This window comes from Macaca fascicularis, chromosome 7, assembly GCF_037993035.2.
Source record: "Macaca fascicularis isolate 582-1 chromosome 7, T2T-MFA8v1.1".
Taxonomy (NCBI): Eukaryota; Metazoa; Chordata; class Mammalia; order Primates; family Cercopithecidae; genus Macaca; species Macaca fascicularis.
In genome coordinates, this window is record NC_088381.1 from 58,661,931 (window position 1) to 58,678,839 (window position 16,909).

Consider the following 16,909-nt stretch of genomic DNA (forward strand, 5'->3'; position numbering starts at 1 on the left):
GTTCAACAGATTTCTCCGCTCCGTGGGCTGGAAGGCCAACAAGGTGAGCAGGCTTCCGCTTGGTTAGCTGTTGACAGCATGCTTCCACCTCTATTGCCTCATTCTCTCAGTAACACTGTGCAGTAGAAGCTTCTTATTTCTTCTGGCGGAAAATTAATTTCATCTACTTTTGATCGTAGCACACTAAGGCTGCGAATTACCAAGATTGCATAGGAAGCTCTTGGTTGAGCTTGAAGTGGTGCTTGAACTTCCTGGTTCTATCCAGGGCGGGGCTCTCTCAGCTGCGTCTTCCTCCCTTTCTCTTCTGGCTTGCAGTGAGCTGGACTGTGGAGCGCTGGGCAGGGTGGAGACTCTTCTTCTTCTGCAGAATGTCCTGAAGGGGACAGGGGTGATAAAATTTCCACCTTGAAGCACAAACCACCCTGTATTAGGAAAAATCAGGGCCAAGTCTCACCTACACTTTGGAATAATTACCTTCTGAGAGTGAGAAAGAACAGATCTTCTGAAAAAAGAGGGAGAGGCAGGAACTGGATTCAGGTACCGATGACAAGAGAGAACTTAGACTTAGTGGAGGAGGGAGGCTATGGGGCCCTCCCAGGCCTCAGGATCCAAGAAGGGCAAGGCCAGCCTCCGTAGCCCTGGGGTGCTAAATTGCTCCTCAGCCTCTCTGCCAGAGCAAGATGGAAGTGGGACCCGATGTCTGTCCTGGCCCCACCGCACCCGGGCCATTGTGAGAGAGATTGTGGGTGTGAGCTGAGCAGGCGACACTGACAGAGGCGCTAACTCCTTGCAATTTAGAAATTTCTTCACTGCACTCCAGACTGAGCCCTACAATGTCCCCTGTGCCTGCTGACAAAGGCAGCTTTATCCCCAGATAAAGTACTCCCTCCTCCCATGCTTCCCTTGCGACCGTGGGCCTGGGTTCTCCAGCAGCAGTGGCTAGATCTTCGCAGCCTTGCATGGAATTTCAAGGGCTTCCTACAGGTTGCACCTACACCCTCATTAAAGCCCCCAGGAAGCCCTGAAACATTTGGTGCTGAGCATTGGGAAACATTCCATTCTTCAGAAGAGAGGTCCATACAAAAACCTCAGGCTAGCACATACACACGGCTCACAGAGACTGAGCTTAGGAGAGATGTGTGGGATGCTCTTTGGGGGGCAGATGGGCTAAATGCCACCCTACGATTAGATTCTCCAAGGGCCTACGTGGGGGAAAGGCACTCTAGTCTCATGACAGTAATGCCAACAGGACACACACAAAAGTGCCCCATTCTTTTATGCTGCAATTTTCAACATGCTCTGTATACATTAGGTCATGGGCTGTCACACTTGAGCACGCTCCAAAATCACCTGGAGGCTTTGTGAAAACAGAGTGCTGGGCTCCATGTCCAGAGGTGCTGCTTCAGGAGGTCTAGGCCAGGGCCTGAGAGCTTGCATTTCTAGCAGATGCTGCTGATGCAGCTGGCTTGAGGACCACTGATTTACGTAAGCTTCTGAGAGCCAGTCTGTTGCTTTTGGGAAAGGGTGGCACAGACAGGAAATGAGATGCTATGGAAAATGCCTGGGCTTTGGAGACAGGTGGATTTTGGCTTGCTAACTTGCTAACTATGTGACCTTGGGGAAATTGCATGGCACACAGTAGGTGTTTAATGAACGTTTGTGCAGTGGCTTTGTCTGTAAAGTAGGTGATATATTTACCAGATTGATGGCAGGATTGTATGTGACTTTTTTTTTCTCTTTTTATTAAATTTTTATATAATTTGAGATGGGTTCTCGCTATGGTTTGCCCAGGCTGGTCTTGAACCTCCCGGCTCAACTGATCCTTCTGCCTCAGCCTCCTGAGTAGCTGGGATTATAGGCATGTGCCATAGCTCCCAGCATGTGATGAGGTTTATGGAAAGCTCCTAGCAGTGTGCCAGGCACATTGTAGGCACCGAGTCATGTTTGCTATCTTTCTGCTCTCCTAGTCGTTTCTGTGTTGTCCAAAGAAGGCAGGGGCAGCTGGGCTGGACCAAGGAACTTCACTATGGTTCTGTGGCTCTGCACTGGGTTTGCCTCCTGGGTGTTGCCGGCCAGCCCAGCAGATGGTGGACCTTGTTCCGAGGCTGAGCTTCTCAGCACTGGCTGTCCCCCTTTTTGGATCAAGCCTTTTCACGTGGAGCAGTCAGATGGCTCAGATCGGGAGTCTTCGAGCAAATCCATGCCAGGTGGGACACATTTGTCCTGAGTCATCTGTCCAGAGCAGGTGGTGAATATTGTGTCCTACTCACAGCATCTCAACTATCGGAGCCTGGGATCTGACTCAAAGGCTGGCCTCCATCTGAGAACTGAGCGTCCATTTCTCAATCCTTGCCGACTCTGACCCAGGCCTGGGCCACAGGCTGTCCGAGAATAAGTGGTGCTGCAATCCCTGCTGGGCAGCTGGAGAGAGGAGCAAGGGAGGCGGCAGCCCTGGGGGACAGTGCATAGGGAGGTAGGTGGGCACCAGGTGAGTGAATGTCTATCAGGCAACTGCTCTGTCCAGGTGGCTGTTACCAGAGGGAGGAGGCTGGTCTCTCTGACCTGAATGGGGAGGGTCTTGGTTGCTAGGATGTAACTTCATATTTGAAAGTGGTGCTGGGGTAAGGGGCGGGAGCAGAAGCCAGGATTGTGTTGGTAGGAATCTCTGTGTCACCATGTCACACAGTTAGGTACAGAAGGAAGCAGCTTCAGAAGGCCAGGGTGGGCAGAGGGATATTGCTTGACCTGGCTCTCCAGCATGGGGATCATTTAGTCCTGAGATTTCTGACTTTTCAGCCTAATCTCATCCTTGGTAATGGGGTGTGAAGGAGGTGGAGGAAAGGAAGGCAGCGGGAGAGAGAAAGGCCACAGGCACCTGATGGAGGCTTCTCTGCTGCCTGGCCAGACTCCTTTTCTCCAAAGTGGGGACAGTGAGTGGGCATCTCTGCAGACTGACCATGGGAAAAGAGTTCATTCTGCTTGCTTTTTTGATAAGGGTCCTGTGACTAATTCCTGCATTGGTAGGTCCCAGGATTGGTGTTTTTTGTTTTTTGTTTGTTTTTTTCTTTTTTGGTCCATAGCAAGTTTGCTTTCTATAGCTGGAGAATGAGGTAGGACCAAACCTGTCTGCTTATACAAACCGGTCTAGGCATTTTCAGTGTCTTGCTTTAGGTAAATTAAGCTACATAAACGGGGGAAGTATGTGTACGTATATATGGTTACGAAGTGCTATCTTTGGGGTTGTGGTAGTAAGGGTATAGGTCTGATAGTGGAAACAGCACAAGAATAGAGGTTCCCTGGGGAATACAGGGGAGCATCTGCTCCTCCTGCCCTTGTCAGGTGAAATCGTCCCACTTCAGGCTGAGCGACACAAAGACAACCCCTTTGTCCCAGGAGGCCAGTTCAAGCTCCCACCGGGTTCCTGGAAGCAGCCTGGGAGCTGCCATCTCTGTGACTCTGCTTCCTATTTCTCCAGTTTTCCCTGGAAGAAGAAGACCATTCGGTCTTTTTCCTCCTCACTGTTCTCCTTCTTTACCCCAAAGTTAAGTGATGGTCAACATTTATGAGCATAGTAGAAGGCACCTCCCCTGCTGCAGATATGGCGTGGGCATGAGCCGTCAGGTGGGTCAGACCCTCGAAGCCCCTACTATTCATTTATTCAATCTCCAGTGAGTCTTTTTAATAAAACTTAGTACCCCAACCATTTCCTAGCCACTCTTCATGCCCCAGGCACCACGCTAAAATATTCACGTATCTCATTTCATTTAAACCTTACAACAACCTGGAGCTTAGGGAGTATATTCCCAAACCGAGAGGTGAGGAGGCTTGCACAGGACCACTCAGCTAGACATTCCCAGGACCCAAACCCAGGCTGTCTGACTGCAAAATCCATGCTCTTACTGGCTTTGTGGCATGCCTCAATAAATACTTTAAGTTTCCTAAACAGAAAGATGGTCATATATCCATAGGGTAAAAAAAATCTCCATTGGATGCAATTAACTATAGAATTATTATTTTCTATTTTTTTGTATTCATGGAAACCTTTTTAGAATTAAAATCTATCATGAAAACTCATATATAATCAGTTAAGGCAGAATTATTTTGGCAGAGGCAGACCAGGACCTTGAGACCTGCCCTTTTGTCAACCCCTCCAACTTTCTGTTTCCCAGCAGTGGCCCAGGGGTATAGGAGTGAGAGGGAGGGACGTACACTTTGAATTGAAATCTACTGGCCAGCACAGTGGCTCACGCCTGTAATCCCAGCACTTCGGGAGGCCAAGGTGTGTGGATCACCTGAGGAAGGTAGTTTGAGACCAGCCTGGCTAACATGGTGAAAGCCCGTCTCTATTAAAAATACCAAAAATTACCCAAGCATGATGGAATGTGCCTGTAATCCCAGCTACTCTGGAGGCTGAGGCAGGAGAATCGCTTGAACCCAGGAGGCGGAGGTTGTGGTGAGCTGAGATCCTGCCACGGCACTCTAGCCTGGGCAACAGCGCCAGACTTCTTCTCAGAGAAAGAAAGAAGGAAGGGAGGGAGGGAGGGAGGAAGGAAGGAAAGCAAGAAAGCAAGAAAGCAAGAAAGCAAGCAAGCAAGCAAGCAAGCAAGCAAGCAAGCAAGCAAGAAAGAAAGAAGAAATCTATTCACCAGTAGGAGAAGGTCCTCATTCCCTAATTGGCCTGAATTGGCTATTCATTTCTCTCCTTTCTGCTCATGCTCCAGGCTCCACTGCCCTGAAGACATTTGCTTTGACCCAAATACAGAAGGGTCTCTTCACCTCAAAACGCTCATTCAGCTTTCAAGCCCTAGCTCATGAGTTAGCTCCTGATGTGGCCATTTGTAAAGTCACTTTAGAAGGGGGTACTTTATTTAAACCTTTCTTATGAAACTTCCCACACTAGGAATATTATCCATTTACACATCTATCTTCTCCAGTAGGTTGTAAAGGACTATCTTCATCCTTTGTATCATAAGTGCCTGGCACACAACAAATCTCAGAAAATGTTTATTGTATAAATAAATGAACAACATCAACAATAACAGCTTTAACAATAGCAATACAGGTTGAATATCTTTTATCCAAAATGTTTGGAACTAGAAGTGTTTTGGGTTTCGCATTTTTATGGATTTTGCAATATTTGCATTATATTCTTAGCCTCGCTTCAGCATCTCCAATCTGAAAATCCAACATCCAAAGTCTCCAGTGAGCATCTCCTTTGAGTGTCATGTGGGTGCTTAAAAATTTTCAAATTTTGGAGCATTTTGGATGTCAGATTTTTGAATCAGGGAACTCAACTTGTAATACCTTAAATTTGTATTGTGCAGGCTGGGCACAGTGGCTCACGCCTGTAATCCCAGCAGTTTGAGAGGCCGAGGCGGGCAGATCACTTGAGGTCAGGAGTTCCTGATCAGCCTGGCCAACATGGTGAAACCCTGTTTGTACTAAAAATTCAAAAATTAGCCAGGTGTGGTGGCACATGCCTGTAATCCCAGCTACTCAAGAGGCTGAGGCAGGAGAATCGCTTGAACCCAGGAGGCGGAGACTGCAGTGAGCCAAGATCATGCCAGTGCACTCCAGCCTGGGTGACAGAGGGAGACTTCATCTCAAAAAAAATGCATGTATACATTTGTATTGTGTATTTGAGTTGGTAATACATTTTCATATATAGGTTACATTTTGCTATTAAAAAGCAATTCATTGTGAATAGCAACATGCTCATAAACATGGGGAGAAAATAGGCACTGGGGCAAAATAAACAAATAGTTCCAAGAACTTGGAGTTTTGGTTAGCTAGGAAGGCAGCTTGAAATTAGGAATTTACTTCAAGTTCTTCTTTTGAATTCCTGTTGAAATAAGGACAACTCTATGTCAGTCTTATAAACTAGAAAGGGTTGCTCAGCGTATGCCAGAAACACTGAGAAGTCTCAGTGGATGTCTCAGGTGGATGTGCAGGACGCTGGGTGGAAGGGCAGAGCCCATCATCAGGGAGGTGCTGTTCTTGCCACATCTGGAGATGCTGGAGGGGTTTGCTTTGAGTGGGAACAACTGGTAATGCTGGACAGTGACCTGATGCTGGGGACAATTCAGCGTGGAGATCTCCATCGGTCTTGCCCATGGCTTAGTCTTGGCATGTGCAGCTGGGATGGAAATGCTCCTTCAGTGGACAGTTACAGCAGTTAAGACATGGCTACCTCGTTCAGCCAATAGGAGGCGGTCACCTACAAACATCCCTTCAAAAGGTCCAAGGCTCCCCTGAGAGCTTGGATGCTGGGGAATGGTGCACCTTCCCTGCTGCTCACTGCACCTCTCACCCAAAGAAAAGCCACAGGAAATCTAAGCCCTTTCTGCAGTCTGGCATCAGCATATGAAAGATTCCAATGAGGAATTTCAGAACCCATCCCAGCTCCCAAATCTGAGTAAGCACTGACCTCTTGAGTAGGGCTGATCAAATGCAAATGCGGCAAAATCAATGTACATATGAAAAGATTCACTGGCTCAAAGATGGGAGCTAAATGAGGAATCAAAACAAATACCCCATATGGAATTGCTATAAAAAATCAGAGAAAACTTGAAAGTAGTGATTTTCAAGCATGACCCACTAGTGAGGACTAAAAATCAATTTAGTGGGTTGGAACCAACTTCCTTTTCCTAAAACAAAAAAATAATGGCATATATCAGATTGCATAAGGCTCTTAGCAAAATCATATTTTATATTATCTTTTTCATAGCAAAGGTATTTTATATTATTTTTATTATACCATAGTAAAGGTATTGTTTCATGAAACTTTTTAGTTATATATATTTATTTATGTATACATATAAGTCTTATGTGTGTTTATGTGATCCATGTACTATGATGTAAAATGTAAATTCTTACTGTAAGTTGAGATTTTTTTAATTTTTAAAATTCTTTAAAAATTATTTTTATTTCTCTATTTATTTATTTTTTGAAACAGGGTCTCACTTTGTTGCCCAGGCTGGAGTGCAGTGGTGTAATTCCAGCTCACTGCAGCCTTGACTCCGTGGGCTCAGGTGATTCTCCCACTTCAGCCTCCCGAGTAGCTGGGACTACAGGCATATGCCACCACACCTGGATAATTTTTCGTAGTTTTATTAGAGATGGGGTTTTTTGCCATGTTGGCCAGGCTGGTCTCAAACTCTTGAGCTTGAGTGATCTGCTTGCCTCAACCTCCCAAAGTGCTGGAATTAAAGTCGTGAGCCACCATGCCTAGCCTAGGTCAAGATTTTAAAAGTTTCATAAATAGTTCTGTAGAACACTGGGTGGAGTTCGGGATGGTGAAAATGTGTCAGGAGAGTATTGTAACTGAAATATTCCTGATCTTCTCTTTCAAAAAGATGGCCTTCTCCCCATTATCCAAGGCAAGGATTTCAGACCTGAGTCAGCCATAAGCTGATCTCTCTTTTTTTCTGTACTTACCTCCTCATAAATGTATTAAGAGAGCCTTGAGCAATGGTGAGGGTTGGAGAAGGTGGTCAGGTGGCCCAGTCTTATGTGCCTTCTCTCTCTTCCTTCCTTCTCATTCTCCAAGGGTAGTTGTAGCCAAACTGCAGATACCAGAGAATCCTGCAGCAGTTGCTGAGAACACAGGATACCTGTCACATTTACTGAAGCAATGGCTGGACAATGCGTCCCCTGCATTGAGCTAGTTGTCAGAAGCAGAAAATAAAAGTGTGTGTGTGTCTCTGTGTGTGTGTGTGTATGTGTGGTGAAAAAGAGAAATATATCTACAAATAATCTTAAATGATATATAACTTCTTACCAAAACCCAAACCAAAACAATCACACATATACCCACACACATGTATGCACACATACCCACACCCCCCCCCCCCAACATACAGCAGTTGGACCATCAAAATCTGAAAAGTTCTTTCAGGCCAAAGACTCTATAATGCTCTATAGCTGTTATTTTGCATTTCTTTGAATCTCCTCCCAGTTCTATTTAGAGATCACTAGATGTCAATTTAATGCCCCTGCCCTTAGTTTCCCAGGAAGGAGATCTTAGTTGTGCATCCACGAACAACTTTTTGAGCTGCTTTCCGGCTTCTATTCTATTTCTCCCAGTAGGCAGATCATAATTTGGGTTTCTTTGTTTTAAGTTCGTGGTTTTTGTTTTTGTTTTTCCCTGTTTTTCTTTTTAGGTTGTAGTTAAGTGGTGTATACAAATTTATTACCAATTTATTATATTGCCACTTTGTATTTTAATCTTTACTATAAAATAAAATCTTTAACCTCATTCTTCTCCATGCCTCAACAGTATTCCATATATCTTGATGATCAGTTACAACATAAGGCAAATAAGCATGGGCAATTCATCAGATTTGAATCAGAGATGGTGTTACTAAGTGAACTATTAGTTCCCCCAAAGAGTTAGCCCAAGCAAAGGTTTTGTACGATATGTAAAATGTCTTTTCTTATTTTATAAATTTTATTTGGCCAGAGAACACCTTCAAACATTAAATGTAATCATCCTTAGTCATTCAACAAAGATTTACTGAGCAATTGATAAAGGCCATTCACCATGCTAGGCCTCATGGATCAACTTGAAATATGACAGACATAGTCTGCCCTCAGGGAGCTTAGAGTTCAGTAGACATGACCAATGGTGACGGAAGCCACTGCAGTAGCATCAGATGAGTGCTTTGGTAGCCGAAGAACCTGTTCTCAGAGCACAGACAGCACTGGGGGTCTGTATTGGTATGTGGTTTCATTTTAAAGAAGTATTATCCAAAAACAGGGTTTGAAGAGTGATGAAAATTTAGCATCATCAAGGACTATAGAAAGTTTGGAAGGCATTGGAAGCTGCCTGCACCAAGTCCTGGGAGCTAGAGAGTGCATGGGACATTCAGGGGACTGAAAAGGTTTAGTGCTGTACTAGAATGCAGTTCAAGATAGGGCAGAGCAAGAGCCTGGAGGGGTTGGGGGAGGAGACCATGATGATAAAAAAATTGACAGTCAGGTCACAAAACAAGACAAACTTTAAGTTAAGTCTCAGTGATGGTTGTTAATAAGATTTTGAAATAAAGCAAATGATAAAAATAATCTTAGGCTGGGTGTGGTGGCTCACACTTGTAATCCCAGCACTTTGGGAGGCCAAGATGGGTGGATCATTTGAGGTCAGGAGTTAGAGACCAGCCTAGCCAACCTGGTGAAACCCCGTCTGTACTAAAAATACAAAAATTAGCCGGGCATGATGGCACATGCCTGTAATCCCAGATACTCGGGAGGCTGAGGCAGGAGAATGGCTTGAATCTAGGAGGTGGAGGTTGCAGTGAGCCGAGATCATGCCATTGCACTCCAGCCTAGGCCACAGAGCAAGACTCCGTCAAATAAAAAAAAAAAACCAAAAAAAAAAAACCAACAACTGAGAGATGATATATAATGATATATGATGTCCCCTAAATAGTCAATCGCTCTGAGAGCACCTAGCACCTCACCTCTTGCATAGGAAAGAGGCATTAGATAGTGCCATTCTTGCAATCGATGAAGAGGAAAAATACAGGCTCAAACATTGCTTTGAAAAATTCTTTACATAGCCACCAGTAATATCAAATTAAATGAATGAAACCAATGATTCATTAAGAAGGAAAAGAAAGTGTGAATAAATTGACTGGAAAACAAGAAAAGGAATAATTAAGGAGCCGTAATAAGAAAAACAAAACATGTGAGAAGAAAGATGAATTAATTAATTCTGTAGTAAGATTACACATTAAAATAAAAGAGACTCTCAGATTCAGTTTACAAAAGGGAAAGAAGAAAAGCCTAAAGAAACAAACTCTCTCTCCCCAGTCCAACTATATCCCACTTTCAAGAGACACATTTAAAACTTAATCACATAAAGTTACAAAAAAAAGGGATGGGAAAATACTGTGCAAATGCACATTAAAAGAAAGTGAGGTGTCAGTGTGAATTTTTTCAGACAAAATAAAAATTGAGGCAACTATTAAATAGATCAAGAATTACTTTTTACAAAATGATAAAAAGAACACTCAATGAAGGCATTAAAATCAGAAAACTTTGGGTAAGCATAAAGGCATTGAAATATGTAAAACAAAAAAAATTAGAGATATACTCCAAATACAGTGTTAGAATTCAATGTATACCACTGTAAGACTTTTTCAGATTAATTAGACAAAATGTACCTAAAGAGCTTGAATTCTATGACTTACAAGATTGAATATGTGCTTACATATGTACGCAGTCATGTGTTGCATGGCAATGGAGATAAGTTCTGAGAAATTTCATCGTTGTACAAATGTTACATAGTGTACTTAAACAGACCTGGATGGAATAGTCTACTACACCCCAAGGCTATATGGTATAGCCTACCGCTTCTAGTCTACAAACCTGTATAGCATGTTATGGCAGGCAATTGTAACACAGTACTAAGTATTTGTGTATCTGAATATTTGTAAACAAAAGGTACAGTAAAAATAACGGTATTTTAATCTTATGGGACCACTATCATATATGCAGTTCTTCGTTGACCATAATGACTGCATTTTAATATCACAGTTGAAAATATAAATATTTGAAACTCAAAGCAGAGAATAATCATTCTTTTCAAATGTGCACAGAACACATAAAACATTTAATCACATCATATACTGGCTAACAAATAAACTTCAATGAATTCCAACAAATAAAAATATCTAAGACACATCCTGTGGCACGATGCAATTAAACTGGAATTTTCTAATACAGAATGATAAGAACAGCAAGACTAAATCTGGGAAATTTAACCACATGAAATTAACAATAACAACAAAAATCTCCTGAAGAACTGAGTTTAAATTGGGAATCAAAACTGCAATTACAGACCATTCTTAAAATAACAATTAGAATATTGTATTTCAAAATTCCTGGGTTGTGGCCAAAAGGATGTTCAGAAGAGAATTTCTGGCTTTAAATAATGATGATGATGATGACATGGTGACAATAAAAACCACCCAACAAGCCATGCTAAGAAATTTACATCCAGGCCGGGCGTGGTGGCTCATGCCTGTAATCTCAACACTTTGGGAGGCCGAGGCGGGCGGATCACAAGGTCAGGAGATTGACACCATCCTGGCTAACACGGTGAAACCCCATTTCTACTAAAAAAAATACAAAAAATTAGCCGGGCATGGTGGCGGGCGCCTATGGTCCCAGCTACTGGGGAGGTTGAGGAAGGAGAATGGCGTGAACCCGGGAGGCAGAGCTTGCAGTGAGCCGAGATTGTGCCAGTGTATTCCAGCCAGACTCTGTCTCAAAAAAAAAAAAAAAAAAAAACCACCCAGAAATTTACATCCAATATTTCAATTTATAATCACAATGTTGCTGTGAGATGGCTAATCATCCCCATCTTACAGATATTTAAAAAGTGGGTCACAAAAAGACTAAGTAGATTTTTTAAAATTTCAACTTTATTTTAGATATAGTGGGTACATATGCAGGTTTGTTACATGGGTATATTACAAGTAGGTAGTGAGCATAATACCCCATATGTATTTTTTTTAACCCACACCCCACCTCCCACCCACCCACCCACAGTGTCTGTTGTTTCCATGTTTATGTTAATATGTGACCAATCTTTAGCTCCTACTTACAACTGAGAACATGAGGTATTTGGTTTTCTGTTTCTATGTTAATTTGCTTAGGATTATGTGTGGTCTCTAGCTCCATCCATGTTGCTGCAAAGGACATGATTTCATTCTATTTTATGGCTGCATAGTATTTCATGGTGATATGTACCACATTTTCTTTACTCCACCGTTATCAGGTATCTAGGTTGATTCCATGTCTTTGCTATTGTGAATAGTGCCGCAATGAACATACGAGTGCATGTGTTTCTTTTTTTTTTTTTTTTTTTTGGCATAATGATCTGGTTTTCTTTGGGTATATATACAGTAACGGGATTGATGGGTCGAATGATAGCTCTGCCTTACGTTCTTTGATAAGTCTCCAAGCTGCTTTCCATAGTGGCTGAACTAGTTTACATTCCCATCAACAGTGTATAAGCATTCCCTTTTCTCTGCAACCTCACCAGCATCTATTGTCTTGACTTTTTAATAATTGTCATTCTGACTGGTGTGAGATGATATCTCATGATTTTTATTTGAATTTCTCTAATGATTACTGATGATGAGCAGTTTTTCATATATTTCTTGGCTGCTAGTATGTCTTCTTTCAAAAAGTGTCTGTTCATGTCTTTTGCCCATTTTTAATAGGGTTATTTGGTTTTTGCTTGTTGATTTGTTTAAGTTCCTTATAGTTTCTGGACAGTAGAACTTTGTCAGATGCACAGGTTGTGAATATTTTCTGTCATTCTGTAGGTTGTCCTTTTACTCTGTTGATAGTTTCTTTTGCTGTGCAGAAGCTCATTAGCTTAATTAGGTGGCATGATCTCAGCTCACTGTAACCTCTGCCTCCCAGGTTCAAGCGATTCTCCTGCCTCAGCCTCCAGAGTAGCTGGGATTACAGGTTCTCACCACCATGCCCAGCTAATTTTTAAAATATTTTTAGTAGAGATGGGGTTTCACCATGTTGGCTGAGCTGGTTTCAAACTCCTGACCTCAAGTGATCTGCCTGCCTTGGCCTCCCAAAGTGCTTGGATTACTGGTGTGAGCCACCCACTGCACCCGGTCTGTATTTTGGTTTTAAAATGTTTTCACAACTCTTATCTTGTTGTCTCCTTTTCCCCCAAACCTTGGGAGGAAGGTAGTATAATACGTTAATGATGCATATTATCCAATATACATATATTAATATAATAATAGGAGTATTGCTATTTCTGAAGGGCAATATGGCACAGGGGTTAGGGGTGTGGGCTCATTAATCTCACTGCCTAGGTTGTGGTCTGACTTTCTCAGTTACTAGCTGTGTAATCCTAGACAATTCGCTTTACTTCTCTGTGCCTCAATTTTCTCACCCGTTAAAGGGAGAATGTTAAAAATAGTATATATCTCATATAGATTTTATAAGGATAATATTATAGGCACTTACATGAGAAAATTCACCTAAAACAGAACAGTGCACACAGTAATTGCTTGATAGATATTATGATGATTATTATCTCTATTTTAGCATGGGGCCACTAATTCTGAGGAATTAAGCACTCAATGAATTCAATCACATTTATGGAATCCCTTCAATGTGCTAGACAGTGTGCAAGAGTTATAGTTGATGGTGCTTAGAGGATAATGATGGAGACAGGGACAAACCAGATCATTCTTATTTCTGATGTGGCCAAAGTGCAGGCACAGACATGTCAGGGAAATCACGGGTACACTGGAGAGGGCAGACAGTGTGGGGAGGGGCGTCCTGGGGGAGGTGGCTGTTGAAAGCAGGATATTCCAGGAAACCAGTCTGGATGGTGGTAAGAGGTGGGAATGGGCAGAGGGATATGGGCTCGCAGCAGCTTGTAGGAGCTCACAGGGGCTTGGAAGAATTTGCCGGGAGTGGCGGAAGAGGTGATGAGCACAGTGGAGTTAAGTTTGAGGCAGGGATGAACTGGGACAACAGAGAGGGTCATTGTCCAATTCAGAACCTGAGATCTCTTGTTCTTTTTTTTTAAGGAACACAAGTGATCCTTAAAGATCCAAGAGTGAATTCTAAGCAAGGGAGGGTTTCAATTGTCTAAGCAAGTCCTGCGATCAAAGGTGCCAGGTCAGCAGGTCCTCATATCCTTTCTGGAGAAGCTCAGAGTACTCAATAGCCCACTCACTTTTCCCTTCTCACAGGGACACTTTAGTCCATGCCCTGACTGCCTCCCTCCCTGCCTACCCTCGCCAGAGTGGCCCTGCACCCAGGCATGACTCAATTGGCCCAGATGAACTCTGCAGCCTCTAGCAATACCACAGTTACACTGATTTCAAAACAACATCTGGAATTGTCGAGTTTTGTTTTTGTTGCAATTGGTTTTGGGGACTTAGCCAAAAATTATTTGCCAAAGCAGATGTTGATAAGGATACTTCTTAAGTTTTCCTCTAGGATTTTTATAGTTTGAGATCTTATATTTAAGCCTTTAATCCATCTTGAGTTAGTTTTTGTATATGGTGAAAGGTAAGGTTCTGGTTTCATTCTTCAGCATATGGCTAGCCAGTTTATCCAGAAACATTTATTAAATAGGGAGTCCTTTCCGCATTACCGGTTTTTGTTGGCATTGTTGAAGATCCGATGGTTGTAGGGGTACAGTTTTATTTCTGAGTTTTGTATTTCATTTCTTTGGTCTATGTGTCATTTTCTATACCAGTGCCATGCTGTTTTGGTTACTGTAGCCTTATAGTATAGTGTGAAATTGGGTCATGTGATGCCTCTGGGTTTGTTCTTTTTGCTCAGAATTGCCTTGGCTATTTGGGTTCTTTTTTGATTTAGTATGAATTTTAGAATAGTTTTTCTAATTCTGTGAAGAAGGACACTGATAGTTTGATAGGAATAGCATTGAATCTTTAAATTGCTTTGAGCAGTATGGTCATTTAAACAATATTGATTCTTCCAATCCATGAGCATGGAATATTTTTCCACTTATTTGTTTCATTTCTGATTTCTTTCAGCTGTATTTTGTAGTTCTCCTTGTAAAGATCTTTCACCTCCTTCGTTATTCATTTTCTTTGTGGCTATTGTAAGTGGGATTGTGTTCTTGATTTGACACTCAGCCTGGACATTATGGGCGTATAGAAATGCTACTGATTTTTGTACATTGATTTTGTATCCTGAAATCTTGCTAAAATCGTTTATCAGTTCTAGCAGCCTTTTGTTGGAGTCTAGGGTTTTCTAAGTATAGATTCATATTGACAACGAAGAGAGATAGTTTGACTTCTTCTTTTCCTATTTTTCTTTTGCCTGATTGCTCTGGCCAGGACTTCCAGTACTATGTTGAATAGGAGTGGTGAGAGTGGGCATCCTTGTCTTCTTCCAATCCTCAAGGGGAATGGTTCCAGCTTTTTCCCATTCAGTAAGATATTGGCTATGGGTTTGTCATAGATGGCTCTTATTATTTTGAGTTTATCTTCCTTAGATGCCTAGTGTGTTGAGAGATTTTTTGTTTGTTTGTTTGTTTGTTTTCATAGACAGGGTCTCACTCTATCATCCAGGCTGGAGTGCAGATGCGATCATTGCTCACTGCAACCTTGACATTCTGGGCCTGAGTGGTCTTCCCACCTCAGCCTCCTTAGTAGCTGGGACTACAGGCATGTGCCATGCCTGGTTAGTTTCTGTATTTTGAATTCTTTTTTTTTTTAAAACAGAGTTTCACTCTTGTCACCCAGACTGGAGTGCAGTGGCTCAATCTCTGCTGCTTGCAACCTCTACTTCCTGGCTTCAGGCTATCCTCCTGCCTCAGCCTCCCAAATAGCTGGGATTACAGACATGCACCACCACACCCAGCTAATTTTGCAGTTTTTAGTAGAGACGGGGTTTTGCCATGTTGGCCAGGCTGGTGTCAAACTCCTGACCTCAGGTGATCCACCCACCTCAGCCTCCCAAAACACTGAGATTACAAGCATGAGCCACTTTGCTCAGCCTAGTTTTTGTATTTTTAGTAAAAACAAAGTCTCACTATGTTGGCTGGCCTTTAACTCCTGTGCTTAAGCAATCTGCCCCTCTTGGCGTCCCAAAGTGCTAGAATTACAGGCATGAGCCACTGCACTTGGCCATGTTTAGGTGTTTATTATTATTATTAAGCAATGTTGAATTTTATCAGAAGTTTTTTTTTCTGTGTCCATTGAGATGATCTTATGGTTTTTGCTTTTAATTCTATTTATATGATAAATCACATTGATTGATTTAAGTATATTGAACCAATCTTGCATCCTAGGAATCAAGCCTACTTGATCGTGGTGGATTAACATTTTGATATGCTGGATTCAGTTTGTTGACGATTTTTGCATCTATGTTCATTAGGGATATTGGAGTGGAGTTTTCTTACTTCATTGTGTCTCTGCCCGATTTGGGTATTAGACTGATGCTGGCTTCATAGGATAAGTTAGGGAGGAGTGCCTCCTCCTCAATTTTTTGGAATAGTTTTGGTAGGATTGATACCAGTTCTTTGTACATCTGGTAGAATTTGGCTGTGAATCCATCTTGTCTAGGGCTTTTTTTTTTTTTTGGTTGATAGGTTTCTTACTACTGATTCAATTTCAGTGCTTGATATTGGTCTATTCAGAGTTTCAATCTCTTCCTGATTCAATCTTTGGAGATTGTGTGTTTCCAGGAATTTTTCTATTTCCTCCAGATTTTCTAATATGTGTGCATAGATTTGTTCATAGTATTCTCTGAGGAATGTTTGTTTGTCTTTGAGATCAGTTATAATGCCATCTTTATTTATTTATATATACATATACATCTGTATATGTGATCTATGTGTTTATGTGATCTATGTACTGTGATGTAAAATGTAAATTCTTACTGTAAGTCAAGATTTTTTTAATTAAAAAAAATTTTTTAAAATTATTTTTATTTATTTATTTTTTGAGACAGGGTCTCACTCTCTTGCCCAGGCTGGAGTGCAGTGGTGCAATCCTGGCTCACTGCAGCCTTGACTCCCTGGGCTCAGGTGATTCTCCCACTTCAGCCTCCCAAGTAACTGGGATTACAGGCTCCCTCCACCACACCTAGCTAATTTTTGTATTTTTAGTAGAGACAGGGTTTTCACTATATTGGCCAGGCAGGTCTTAAACTCCTGACCTCAAGTGATCTGCCTGCTTCAGCCTCCAAAAGTGCTAGGATTACAGGCATGAGCCACCATGCCCAGCCCTTCTCTTTTTAAATATAGCTAGCTGTCTATCAATCTTATTTATTTTCTTGAAAAAACAATTCTTGGTTTCACTGATCTTTTGTATGGATTTTTGCACCTCAATTTCATTCAGTTCTTCTCTAATTTTAGTTATATCTTTCCTTCTGTTAGTGT

The 16,909-nt window shown here is 42.1% G+C and overlaps 1 protein-coding gene across 14 annotated transcripts in view; it reads left to right on the plus strand.

Moving 5' to 3' along the window:
• IL16 (interleukin 16) overlaps nt 1-16,909 on the plus strand; it is a 129,437-nt gene that overhangs the window by 11,824 nt on the left and 100,704 nt on the right. For 6 of the 14 annotated variants that reach the window (XM_065548286.1, XM_073996515.1, XM_065548288.1 and 3 more), the window contains exon 1: nt 2,215-2,488. The exons of 5 other annotated variants lie outside the window; for them this stretch is intronic. The gene's annotated coding sequence lies outside the window, so the exon portion shown is untranslated. Of the gene's footprint in view, nt 1-2,214; nt 2,489-16,909 lie in introns of those variants that run through there. 3 more of the 14 variants (XM_065548287.1, XM_065548289.1, XM_073996518.1) reach the window with 1 other exon arrangement.